The sequence below is a fragment of the Gymnoscopelus braueri genome (assembly GCF_963280865.1).
Source record: "Gymnoscopelus braueri genome assembly, chromosome: 12".
In the NCBI taxonomy this organism is placed as follows: domain Eukaryota; kingdom Metazoa; phylum Chordata; class Actinopteri; order Myctophiformes; family Myctophidae; genus Gymnoscopelus; species Gymnoscopelus braueri.
In genome coordinates, this window is record NC_137614.1 from 29,158,497 (window position 1) to 29,171,995 (window position 13,499).

Here is a 13,499-nt window from a genome sequence, read left to right on the forward strand (position 1 = left end):
TATCATTCGTATCTCCAAAGGCATTATTAATCCTCAGTTGAAAGCCATCGGGAGAACCTATATAAGAATGACGTTTTTTTAAAGCATTGCAGATCTGTCAACTGAATTTTCACCTCCCAATGGCTCCCCATCCTCTTATCTCTTTCGATAGCATCTATTGTTTTTTCTCCGCCCACTCCGAATCAGTTTGTTGGATGAGTTTTCTCCAATTTTAATCCCCTTCAAAAAGTCAATAATTTTGAAACTATATAATGACCCTCCTGTCCTATGAAAAGCTCTTCAACTACTGGAGAGGCCTGGGAGTGTGAAACTTGACTTTAGATGATAATTTGTGGGATTGCTCTCAAAACTGTTTCCCATGAGCTAAGTTACTGTTTATTTTTTTTCAAAGCTAGATGTCATGCATAACCTTACAATCTAGCCCCACATGTTTCAATGGTCAACTTTTGGCAGAGCTACTTTTAATACTAATGTCAAATTATTACACTCTATCTCTCCTCATATTAACATCTTTGGGGGTCCTAAGGAACTACTATATATTCACATCCAGATAATTGGCTGTTCTGGCTTCCACCTCTTTAATAGCAAGACGTCATCTTTCTTCTCTGCTGGAAGTCCACTAAAGCTCCCTGCAGCACTCAGTCGTCATGATATCATCTCCTTACTAAAAGCTAGAACAGAATTTATACACAGTGAGAGCTCAATTGGTTAGGCTTCCAGCTAATTTCTTTCCTGTCAGACAACTTCAAAAGTTCTCCCCATGTACTTTTTAGCTGCTTTTTGTTCTCCAACAACAACATCTACCACCCAATCAAAAACCAGCCACCCCAAAACTGATGTATGTATCTCTTTTTTCTGCCATTTCATCATGCTTAACTTATACTCTGTCTTTTTTTTGTGATTTTCTAAATTATGAGCCATATTTTCTATCAATAAAGAATGAAAGATTATATATATCTCTCTCTCTCTCTCTCCTCTCTTCTCTCTCTCTCTCTCTCTCTCTCTCTCCTCTCTCTCTCTCTCCTTCTCTCTCCTCTCTCTCTCTCTCTCTCTCTCTCTCTCTCTCCTCTCTCTCTCTCTCTCTCTCTCTCTCTCCTCTCTCTCTCTCTCTCTCTCTCTCTCTCTCTCTCTCCTCTCTCTCTCTCTCTCTCTCTCTCTCACACACACACACACACACACACACACACACAAGTGGATAAAACCGTGGTCACTTTTCCTGTATAATCAATCACCATCAACATTCTAAACTCTCCAGCATTGATTTCTCGCTCTAATGGTGTGACCTCTGCCACCACTAATGGTGTGAACTCTGCCACACTAATGGTGTGCGCTCTGCCACACTAATGGTGGGGACCACTACATGGTCTCTAATTAATACCCAACAGTCCTGATCCAGACTCTGTGACAGATGGTGTTTTTTATTTTGTTCCGCTGATAATGCGAATTGATTGCAGTTGAGACCTAAATACTGTAGCTTCTATATTTATGTATCATTTAAGTGTTTGATGTATGTTTTAAAAAAAACTAAAATACAGTATTATGCTTCTCTGCATTTTCCAATCACAACCAAAGCGGGGCCAGGCTAGTGTTATATCACCGTGTCCATCTGTTGATATTACCAGCCCGTGATCTTAAATCTATACAGCAGGACTGAGGTCATAGTTCACACTCACTGGGGCAGAGCACATGACTGGTTTTTGAGTAAACAGAGAGGGGTGGTTGGTAAACTTCTCCCCGCAACTTGCCCTTAAAAACCAATAAGGAGGAAAGCTGCAGCTGCCTTACTGTGTCGCAGGACAATGAGTCATGGATTCTAACAAAATATCTGTGCAAAGGAAAAACTAATAATTTCATTTTGAGAAAAATGAACTCATATTAGTACAAACAAATAATAATACTTAATACAATTCCCCTCCTGCTGCCAGAAGTTTTTTTTCCCCCCCATACCGTTCAAAACTCAAGGTGTTTTCCATTCAATTTCCCGCATGGCTTAAACAGCCCCACCCGCAGTGATATTGAATGATGCTCCTTCCAGCAGAGAGCCGACAGAGCGAGAACGGTGTCTTATGTATGAAGAAAGACAACGAAGGTTTTTTCTCAGAAACACAGTAGGCCCCGGGCAGCTTATTCCATGGAGGTATAACTTATGAGAGATGGGAGAGTCTCTTTGAAATAAGAAATGAAAACGAAAACATAGAGACAACTTTTTTACCTCCACTGAGGCAAGGGAAAATCGTTAAGTAGGTCAGAATACTCAAAAGAAAGGGGGTGGTTGAAGGAGGGATGATAGAGAAACAGGCTGGTTGAGAAGTGAATGGCGAAGGGGCGGAAATTACACATCAGTCTGATTTATACACGCCAGTCAGAGTCACAAAATAGCTGATCTACAAGCTCACAAACGCGTCCACATCTCGGAGTGTTTGTGAGCTTGTAGATCTGAACATTTCGGTGCATGACTCCGCCATGCAACAGAGTATAAGTTAAGCATAATGAAAATGGCAGAAAAAAGAGATACATACATCAGACGTTTTGATCGGGTGTCACAATGTTTTGTTGGAGAACAAAAGCAGCTAAAAAGTACACGGGGAGAAACTTTGAAGTTGTCTGACAGGAAGAAAATTAGCTGGAACGTTGGACAAAGGCCACTTTCACAAAAGGCGGAATAAACAGTGGCATACTGTGTTTTTACAACTATAAGACAAGAGGAATCCATTTGTATAATTTAAGACAAACACATGAGTCTTCTGAAATCGGTTTCGGATATGGTTGGATATAAGGTTGGTGGAGGGTGAAGGGAGAAATTGAGAAAACATTTGTGATAAAGATGGACAAAGTCTTTTGTAAGTCTACTGAACCTCCAGATCAGCTAAAGTTTTTTTATTTTTTTTTATTTTATTTGTTGACTAGTTTCCATGATATCATTATTCATTCTTGCATAGCGTAAATGCAAACAGGACAGACCACCATCCGAATCTCTACCACCCACAAGTTGAGCTTGACTGCGTGTATCTGTCCTGTCTGCGAGTCTGTCTGTTTTCCCATTTTATGCCCATGTATGGAGGTCCTTGAAGAAGCTGCTGTAAGACTCACATGAGGACAGGGAGATGCGAGTAATGCGAGCGAGGTGATGGGAGAGGTCTATCCGTGTCCTTTTTTTATACCCATCTCAATATGGACATCATAGAAACTGATGCCATAGATTAGCCTATGTACTAAGAACTATGGTAGAGCGTACCCCACTGGTTACTCTGCACTGGGTACCGCACTGGGTACTCTGACAAATGGTACTACTATGAGTACACTGACAACAATGACAAACGGGTCTTGCATAAAATGGGTGGGGGCAACGCATTCCCAACTTTCCCGAACAGGCTGGTAAGCACAGGCCCTAGTAATCACAAAATAGGGGAGAAAAAAGAAAAGATGAATGAAATGATAACATTTGATTTCTGTACACAGAAATAATAGTAATGGCTTTAGGATAAAAGTTCTGGAGATTACATTTAAAGCTTAGTTTTACAATAGTCTAGGAGTGATTGTCACATTTTCAGAAATGTATCTGGGAAGCCTTTAAGCATAAATCTGAGTTTTCACTGTTGCTACACTTGTTAAAAAATATTAAATAAGTGAACCTATAGTCATATTGTATGGCTATTGAGATATTTGGCATAAATATTGAGGTATGTCCATATTGCGCAAGTTAAGTAAAAAATAAGTGTTAAAATGAACGGGAAATTAAAAATGTACCAATCACAATTTACTTTTCGGGCAAGTGGGCATGACGTTTGGGCAACTAGAACATGACCTGCACTGAGACCTTAGTGTCAACGAACCCTGCATATGTCAAAGTTCAGTGTTGATAATATTTTTTATTATAACAGCACCACCATTACACTAATGTCAACCACCCCCTAGAGGCAGCGTGCGCAACCCAGGGTGTCACACACCACATTTTGGTAATCCCTGCCTTAGCCTTTTACTTTAAGCTCCAATCCGTAAATTGTATGCCCTATTCTGAGTTTGAACCCGGGGTTTAATCTACCGCCCATTCTCCTCAGCATTCACAACCATGGACAGTTCTTGAGCGTCTAATAATAAATTAGGCTAATGAATGTAGTACCTAAATTTAGTAACTAAAATACAACAGACCTACGTGTATGCTTTATTTATAAATTTCAGTCCCCAGACAGACAGGGAGCCAGTGAAAACATCTGAGAACTGGAGTGATATAATCCACTTTCTTGTTATTAGTAAGGACTCGAGCAGCAGCGTTCTGAATCAACTGCAGTCGTCTGATTGATTTTTTAGGGAGAGTTTCCCTGAACAGGCTTAATGCAGATCGATGCTGTATGAACACCCTTCAAAGCTCCCTCCCACTGCTCCTCTGTTATGTCCAACAAGCAAGTCCTCCTCCTCTCAAGCAGACATCACAATATTCACGGGTGAATTCAGCAAACTAGACAAAATGATCATTAAAGTAAGGGGAAAAAAAGAGCATTTCCAGTTGAAGGATCAAGGAAAGGAAGATGTGTTGAATTTAATAAGGTTGCAACCTTGGGGAAATCGAAGTCCGTTTGTGATGGGTACGCAAAGGACAGATACATACACTCACAGCAATTCCGTTAATTATAATAGATATAATTATAATATAGTGCTGCTAGGATATACCACCAGTGTAAGGAGAGTTGGCTCAGAATGCAGAAGTTGCTGCTGGTATGCAACACCTTTGATTGGTTTGCAACAATTCTGTGAACTAACAACAGTCACTGTTTTGGTTCCATATCCTCAACCAGGAATTTGCGTAGGCTATGTATAGTATGTATGCATGTGCACATGGAAATAAAGTGGAAGTGCATACAACATGCATCTCTGATCTGCGTGTAGCCTATTTAACGTCTCTGTGTATATTTGTGTGGCTATAATTTGTGTGTTTGGGGGTGTCCATGTTGTGTCCATGTCCTGCCGAGCCCCTGAGCCAGGGCAGACAGAACATGTTGCTTCAATCAGCTCTAAACCCTCCATGAGACAGATTACACTGTGGGACAGGACCACAGAAAACCTGCCAGCATGTCTGTCTCTCTCTCTATCTCTATCTCTCTTCCACCTCCACTGCCTCCCTCCTTTCCTTCCCTCCCTCCCTCCCGCTCGCTATGGTTCCTTTGCTCTTATACTCACTCTCATTAGTCCACCTTTTTATCCTTACTATCCCCCTTTCTCTCACTCCCTCGCCTCTGCTACTTCCCTCCTTCCTCTCCTCCAAAGCTGGCATTATCTCTCTCTCGCTCTCTCTTTCTCTCTCTCGCTCTGTGTGTGAGGCATCTGGGGACTCATGGTGAGCACCATGCCATTCACTTAATGTTCTATCCCACCCGGTTTTCCCAGCAGACGCTCAGCTCTCGTTCCTTAAATAGACAGGATGTGAGGCCAAATTAAGGGAAAAGCACCCCTAGGGGACAGACAGAGACAGCAAAGGAGGGAAAGAAAGACAGACAGGCAGGCGAGGGCAGGAGATGGGTGTGTGACAAATGTACATATTTGTTTTGATTGTATTGCTGTATTGTTGTATTGTGCTTTGGCAATGTAAACGTATGTTTTCTGATGCCAATAAAGCCCATTGAATTGTGACAGAGAGGTAAGACAGAAGAGGCCACACACACACACACACACACACACACACGCACACACACACACACACACACACACACACACACACACACACACACACACACGAATAGTGATTTTTAGCATTCGAATTATTCGACCTATAAGTATTCGAATATTCGATTAATCGATTTGATAATAAAAAAAAAAAATTAAAAAGAAATTTCCAATGGCATTGATGACTTGACTCAAGGAATGCGAGTTGACGTCACACCAGAGCTCACAGAAGCCACTAAAAAAAAAATATCTAAAAAATAATAATAATAATTATAGAATTATAGAATAATCGAATAGTGGTTTGATAGTCGAATAGTCGGTTTGATATGCGCACACACACTTCATATAGATTATGGAAGGCTTTGGTTAAACTGCTTGCTGCATTAAGGAATCTTCAGATGGTGAGGGAGCAGGGCTAGCTCTATGGATGGAGCAGGTAAGAATGAGCAATCTGACTAATACAAGTGTGTACGTTCATGCACGCACACCCCCACCCGTCCCGTGAACCGTCTTTTAACAACGTAACATGCAGAGAATCGGAGGGGACACTTTCCTTTGGCACTGCCTCTGTGTAAAACAAAAAAAAAATTCATTCAGTTTTAGTCATAGTCTTTTGAATCAAATTCCATTTAGTTTTAGTCACATTTTAGTCATCTGAAATGATTTACTGTTAGTCTAGTTTTAGTCAACTAAATATAAGATTATAGTCGACTAAATGTACAGATGATTTAGTCGACTAAAATGTATTTTGGCGGTGCCTTGATCGTCGTAATGGCTGATTTTAGGCTTGGTTGCGAGCGCAACACCTGAGCATAAAGCATAGCCTTTTAGTTCTACTGGATCTTTTCTCCACTAGTCCGCTCCCTAACATTTTAGTCTAGTTTTTATTTGTTGACGAAAATATTCAATATATTTAGTCTTAGTTTTAGTCATCATAGCTTAGTTTTTATTTTGTTCTTATTTCGTTTTCGGCAGTGAAAAAAGGTAGTCGACGAACATTTTTCGTCATAGTTTTAGTCGACGAAATCAACACTGCTGTAGGGCAAGCGGGGTTGGGATTAAATGATATCGTCCATATCGTTGCCTTTGCGATATTAATAACTCGCATTTCTAGATCTCAAATCGATAACGGTATATCGTTCAGCCCTAATACACACACACACACACAGTTCACACGCACGCACACACAGTATATACAAGTAAGACGCGCGAACGCGGGAAGCGAACGCAAAAAAAAAAAGAATATGAAAAAAAAATATTTAAAAAAAAGTAACAATTAAAAAATATTAAAAAAATACAAACAAATTCTGCGTTAAAAGGAGCATCTTAGAAAAATACAAATTCACAAAAGAAATACTTTGAATGTTTTTGAACAATTCAACAAAGTGTTTGAAGTGCCTGTTTCACCCACTTCCGGGGGGCGGAGCCAAAATCCGAGCCCGAAATATTAGTTCGTAGACCCCCACTTAGGGGGGGTAGAAAAAGTTTGGGAGCGATTCGGGCACTTTTCATTTAACATGGGGTTTCAATGGGGAGTTTTTAGGAGCCTTCTCCGGGGCGTGGCTTCCGGGGGAAGGGGCGGGCTTAAACGCAACATTGACAGGTGTGTTCAGTTTTCATTGGATGTATGGTACGTGTAAATTGGACATTTACTTATCTCAGAGGAGCTGCACACAGGCAGTGCACACAGAGACACAGAGACACAGAGACACAACCCGAGCACGGTTTCATAGTAAGCTCCACTTGCGCGGAGGCGCGCCTCCTTCCGCTGCGTTCGCAATAAACAGTGTCCGGTTTCATAATGTTACACTTTGGCTGAATCTTCTTTGTTTGCATTTATTTACGTGCTACAAGGATGACTTTGAGATCTGCTTCACCGTCTAATGTAAGTCAATGAGGAGACCATTTTGGTATCTCACCAATATTTGCAGTTACATCATGGCAAGGTAACTAACTACACAACCCAAGAAGGACCTCTGCAATAAACAACTACGTGGAGCATATTACCAGTGTGCAGACTTTATTATTTTATATATCTCTGCTGTCGGGCAGAAACGAGCTAACTTTTCAGGAAATGAAGAAACAAAACAAAAAGTGGAGTTAGGAGGTTTTGTTCATCATTGATAAGAACAGCTGAATGGACCTCCAAGCTCACAATGAGGTTGGAGGTCAAAAGGGTGTGGACGTAAAGGGTGTTCAATAGCACTGATTTATGGAAGAAAAATTTTTTTTTTAGTTAGCTGGGTTCTGCCCGACAGCAACAAACAACCCAAACCTCTACCAAAGAGTAATTTTGCATCAAGTGGTTGAGATGTTTTGTTAACACAACCAGGGTGAGAGACAGTGCCAGATTGCTGTCCAGTGCCACATACAGGACATGCAGTGGAAGCCCATACAGAATTCAGGCTTCATTCATAAGCCAATTGATAATCAGGCCCTGATGCAGAGAGATTTAAACAGCCTCTCTCTCCTTCTGCTTCTCTCTGCACAGCAAAAATCTGGGTCCATTTGTACACTTTCAAAGTGACGTGAACACTCCAGATTTTTGCTGTGCACTGCTCTCTGTGACAATGAAACACCATCCCAATTTCCCAGCCTTACGCCTTGAGCGCTCTCTCCTTGATAGACCCGCTGGGGCCCATCAGGGGCCCAGAGGCTGCCAGGCAGCTCCGCTAATGAAGTTCCTCGACTAACAAGGAGAGAAAGAAAGAGCTCGGAGAACACACACGAGAGTGACAGTAAGAGAAATTATGAAATAAGCGCTTTGCTAGCTGCATGCATAATGACACCCTGGGTTCAACATGTGCGCTTGGCGTAGAAGACACCGGAGGAGAGTGGTATCTATTAATCTTCCCTAAACTACAGAGGATTACAACATCTGCACTACAACGATTCAATTAAAGACAGGACCTGTTCCCTAGAGGTTGACCTGACAGACTAAATGAGAACAGAAAGACTCTCAGGTACAGTATGTCAGTTTATAACACTGGAGGAACAGTAGTTGGTGAAACGAACGATTTATAGTTTGTTGAGTGCCGGTGATATTTTCTGTATGTGATATCGACGTGCAAAGTATACATTTAGCATTAGCCTCTATATTTCTACTTAGGGTGTACACATGCACACATTGCACACATGTAGTAAGTAAAGTAGAGAACTTAAAAGGCCCACTTGGGAGATGGAACTGGAACTGAGCATGTGGTGTGTGCGCGTAGCCAGATGTTTCTACTCTCGCAAAAGCACATGTACAATCTGTCAGTTAAGGGATCGTAAACAGAGACGTGCACTGTATAATAAGCAACATGATAAAGCGGAGCGTCACTCTACTCCTGATGCATTTCTGTGTGTGTGTGCGTGTGCGTGTGCGTGTGTGTGTGTGTGTGTGTGGAAATGGGTCACGGCTTCATCTTCTGTGCTGAAAAATATGTCATAGAAACAACCAAAATACAACCACAAGTAAGACGCGCGAACGCTGGAAGCGAACGCAGCTCGAAAATATTGTGTATTTACGGACTTGTAATCCGTGTTATTTCACCGTGATGGGGAGAGAACATTGACATTGAGCATTGTCTAAATTCCTACACTCTGGCGCACTCTGCCGGCTGCAAATAGGCAGTGCACGCACGTGAGTCACATGGGGGCGCGAGGCAATGACAGCGTGAGTCACATGGGGGCGCGAGCCAATGAGAGCGTGAACACAGAGACACAGATGGAGACACACACACACACACAACCCAAGCACAGTGACATAGTAAGCTCCACTTGGTCGGAGGCGCGGCCTCCTTCCGCGTTCGCAATAAACCAGTGCTGTCCAATCATGTGGCACGAAGGGCCAAGCGTTCTCAGGTGCTCATTCAAAACGCAACACTACACCCGCTAATCTTGCTAATTAAAACACCTTAAAACTGCAGAGAGGCAGAACGAATGAGTGAAATCCTCTGATGCAGTGTTTGATTGGAATGACACAGCTGCATGCCTTCGACACACTCTGTGATATTGGCACGTGATTGAAAATCACTGAGAACAATCCAAGACCCCTCCTCTTTCTACCGTGAGTCTCTGCCTGGGGCTTCTGTCAAAGTTTGAACTAACAATCCCCAATGAGGCAGTGGGGGATTTCATCAGCTAGCTATCTCTCTTCCAGAGATTGAATGCCCTTCAAAAATAGCCCTTGTGTCTGCAATAAAAACAGAAAAGAAAATAAATGAAGTAGTTGCGTGCACGCACACACGCACACACACGCACGCACGCACGCACGCACACACACACACACACACGCAGCTTGTCTTAGATCAAAATGTGTGATCCGACCTCACCACACTTGACAGGGTCCAAACTGGTGAGAAACCCAATATCCGATTCCCCCACATCTACAAGCGTTTGATCAGCCTCATGAACTCTCTCTCACACACACACCCCTAGCCTGGTAAACCCTCCCTCCGGAAATCTCATTTCCATTTGATTCCAGGAGTGAAATAAAATACAAATGAGATTTCTGGAGGGAGGGTTTACCAGGCTAACACACCCCTCCATCTCCCGATTATCAGTCTCTCAAAAACTCTTCAGTACCTTCTAAGCCTGCTAAAAAGAATTGCAGTTTATCTGTCCACCTTACTCACTCACTCACTCACTCACTCACTCACTCACTCACTCACACACACACACACACATTTTTCATCTCTTTCTCTAACGACAATACTGGCAGAATTCTACTGTACAGTATGTTTAGTCATAAACCTCCCAAATGTTACAGTATTGGAACATGCCGCAGAGTACTACAGCATCATTACACTGTCCACTGGTAGCTGTCCCTCTGATGGAAATATTGGCTCAGTTCCATAACTCAGCTGGGTAAAGCTGGCACCAGAGGGAGGAGAGTGCTGAACAAGACAGACATTATCTATCCAAGAAATAAACACTCAATAAAACACATGTGCTGGATCACTATCCCTGTCTAAATCTAGAGCAGATGTTCTTCAATATTCTTCTGTGCAACATGAAATGGGAAATATAGCCTGTAGTCACGTATTGTTGGAGGTGGTGTCATTAAAAATGCATCGCTGCTTTTGGTACATGGATTGGAGAGCCATTAGTTCATGGGCTGCACTCCATTTTGGGACACAGAGCAATGGTTTGAGCTCCAAAAGTTATGGTTACTTGAACTGTAGACTGAGATACTAGCACACAAGATCAATCAGTGCCAAGTGCCACTGCGTGTTCCCTGTGTGTAACCACTTTAGCCTTATTTTCTTTTTTAAAGAATAGCCTGCCCTCCAAAAAACAGAAAGACAATCTACAATTGCACAACGCCTCACCATATGACCCGTTGTGAGCTTGCAGATCAGCTATTTTTGAAAGATTCTAAATGTTTGCCTGCCCTATAATGACATAAGGACAACCCAATGCCAGGGCTAAAGTGGTTAAATGTGGATGCAGACAAATAGATTTGCAATGCTTTTGGATGATGGAGAAAAGGGCGTTTAAGACAGGCCCATTGCCACAAATGGGGGGGGGGGGGTAAGTTAATTCAATTTACCTATTTCTATCAAGCAATCACTTTGAAAACAATAGCGTCATTAACATTTCTCTACACGGCCCATTGGTCCCTCGCCCTTTTACGCCCCAGACGAAGACGACAGCCTGGACTATTCTGTTAAACCACAGTCTCAAGCTGGTGCACGAGGCGGCTTGCAGCCTGATTGAAGGTGGCATTTTGCTGGCACAATGAGAGCCTTACAGGACACCATGAGTCTACGCTTTATCTGTTTGACAGACTCAAGACACCATATGTCAGCTCTAATCCTAATTATGGTAATCAATTCACAGCAAGTTACAATGTGTCATCATTACAGCACACACAGCTATGGGGAAATCAGTGTGTGGGGGCCGGGAGAGAGAGAGAGAGAGAGAGAGAGAGAGAGAGACATGGTGATGATAGTCAGTCTCTGTGACTGACAGGTGCATCCAGCTGTTTGGCAGCGCTGCTGCATCTCACAGAACAGCTGGATGGATTTTCACTGCAACCTCCTCCTTTAAGTTCTGTCATAGGCAGGCACGACACACACAAGCTGTTTAACAATCTCGACAACTAACTACACCATAGATAAGAGTCCGTTTGTGATTTATTTTGCATGAAGTCATGGCCGTCTATTTGCGCTCAACTTGCTGCCCCCCAGGCTCAGCAGCAACGCCCGACCCCCTGCGCTGGCATAGACGCGAGAGGATGGTCCTTTGCGTCTAATTTACCTCGTGCTGTTCGTGTTAAGTTACTTAAAATGGAGAAATTCACTAAAAATGTAATGTATTCAATGTTATTCAATTCTTAATGGGCACAGAACACAACAGCACAGACACATGCCTATAACTAAAGCTAAACAAAGCAGTCAGTGTGAGCCAGTTGAAACATTCCAGAAAACGGCAACAGAAAGTTTTCTTACCTTTATCTCCTGTGAAGAGATGTGGGCAATTAAATCAGCGTCTCGCGCAGGACCAGGTGTGTCGCATCATGAGCCTGTGTGACAGACTGGAGATGCTCAGGTCCTGCATGATGTGTTATTCACTGAGTCTGAGCCACTGACTCCTGCACAGCACTTAGCAGCTTTCTGCTTCCATTGGCTCAACAACGCACTTCTCTCTCTCTCTCCCCCTCCTGTCTGCTCTCCTCTCCTCCTCCCAGCTTTCACAACAACTCCACCAGTGGTGTAAAAGTAACTAAGTACATGCAGGCTACTCGAGTAATGTACTTAAGTACAATTTTGATGTATTTTTAGAGTAGGCTACATGTAGCTATTTCCAATTGTCAGTAGTTTTACTTCTACTCCACTATATCAGAGGCAAATATTGTCTTTTACACCACTACAATTATTTGAAAACTTTAGTTACTTTGTATATTTTGATTATTATTACAAAACATACATTAACCACTTCAGCCCAAGTTCAATGTGTCATTATGGGAGCATTGTGAGATTGTAGATCTGCTATTTTCAAAAGATTTTCAAACATTTATACATTTGAAAACTTGTGAAATGGGACATTCTGCATAATGAGTACTTCCTAGTCCTACTTTTGGTACTTTATGTAAATTTTTATGCCAATACTTTTGTACTTTTATTCAAGTACATTTTGAATTCCGGACTTGTAACAGAGTCTTTCTACATTGCAGTATTGATATTAAGTTTAAGTAAACATTTCAGTACTTTTTCCACCACTGGCGACTACCACTGTCCTCCTGGCATCAATTCAATCACTTCCTCCTTCCGTTGGAAATCAACTGCGAGTTAGCCATGATTTTGCTCTACTTATGCCTCGTATTACGAACGTTTTTTAGTAGTTTGAAACACAATGAAGTCATGGGTTTGAAACTGATTGCTACCGTTTAGTAATATGTATCTATCGGGTGAATCTAAAGTAAACACACCTGCATATTGATCATGGTTGTTTATTCGACAAGCTCCACTGCTGCCCTCTTGTGGATGGATGGCACAAGAAAGCTTCTGCAGGTTTATGGTCTGGGGTTAAGGTTAAACTTTGAACATTTGGATGAACTCGTCACAAAGCTATGTTTGGTTTAAATGTTTTTAAATATATGAATAACATAACCGCAAGTTTGACCATATCGTGCAGTAACAAGTAGGATACTGGCTTTGAAATACCACAGAGCACGAATGGGTCTTCCCTAATTGGACACAAAGGCTACATGAAACATGTATTCAATATCCTAATTCTTCCAGCAATAATAATAATATAATACTATAAATGTTTTAATGGTCACTGTTCTGGTCTTTTATCTATGTTACTTTATTGATTCTGCCCTGGCCCCTCAGTGTTACAGCAAACTATGT

The 13,499-nt window shown here is 42.0% G+C and overlaps 1 protein-coding gene across 1 annotated transcript in view; it reads right to left on the minus strand.

Moving 5' to 3' along the window:
- The window catches only part of klhdc8b (kelch domain containing 8B), a 189,528-nt gene extending 177,260 nt beyond the window's left edge, over nucleotides 1–12,268 (minus strand). Inside the window, exon 1 of the mRNA XM_080445451.1 lies at nucleotides 12,096–12,268. The gene's annotated coding sequence lies outside the window, so the exon portion shown is untranslated. The remainder of the gene's footprint in view (nucleotides 1–12,095) is intronic.
- Between the last annotated feature and the right edge of the window lie 1,231 nt (nucleotides 12,269–13,499).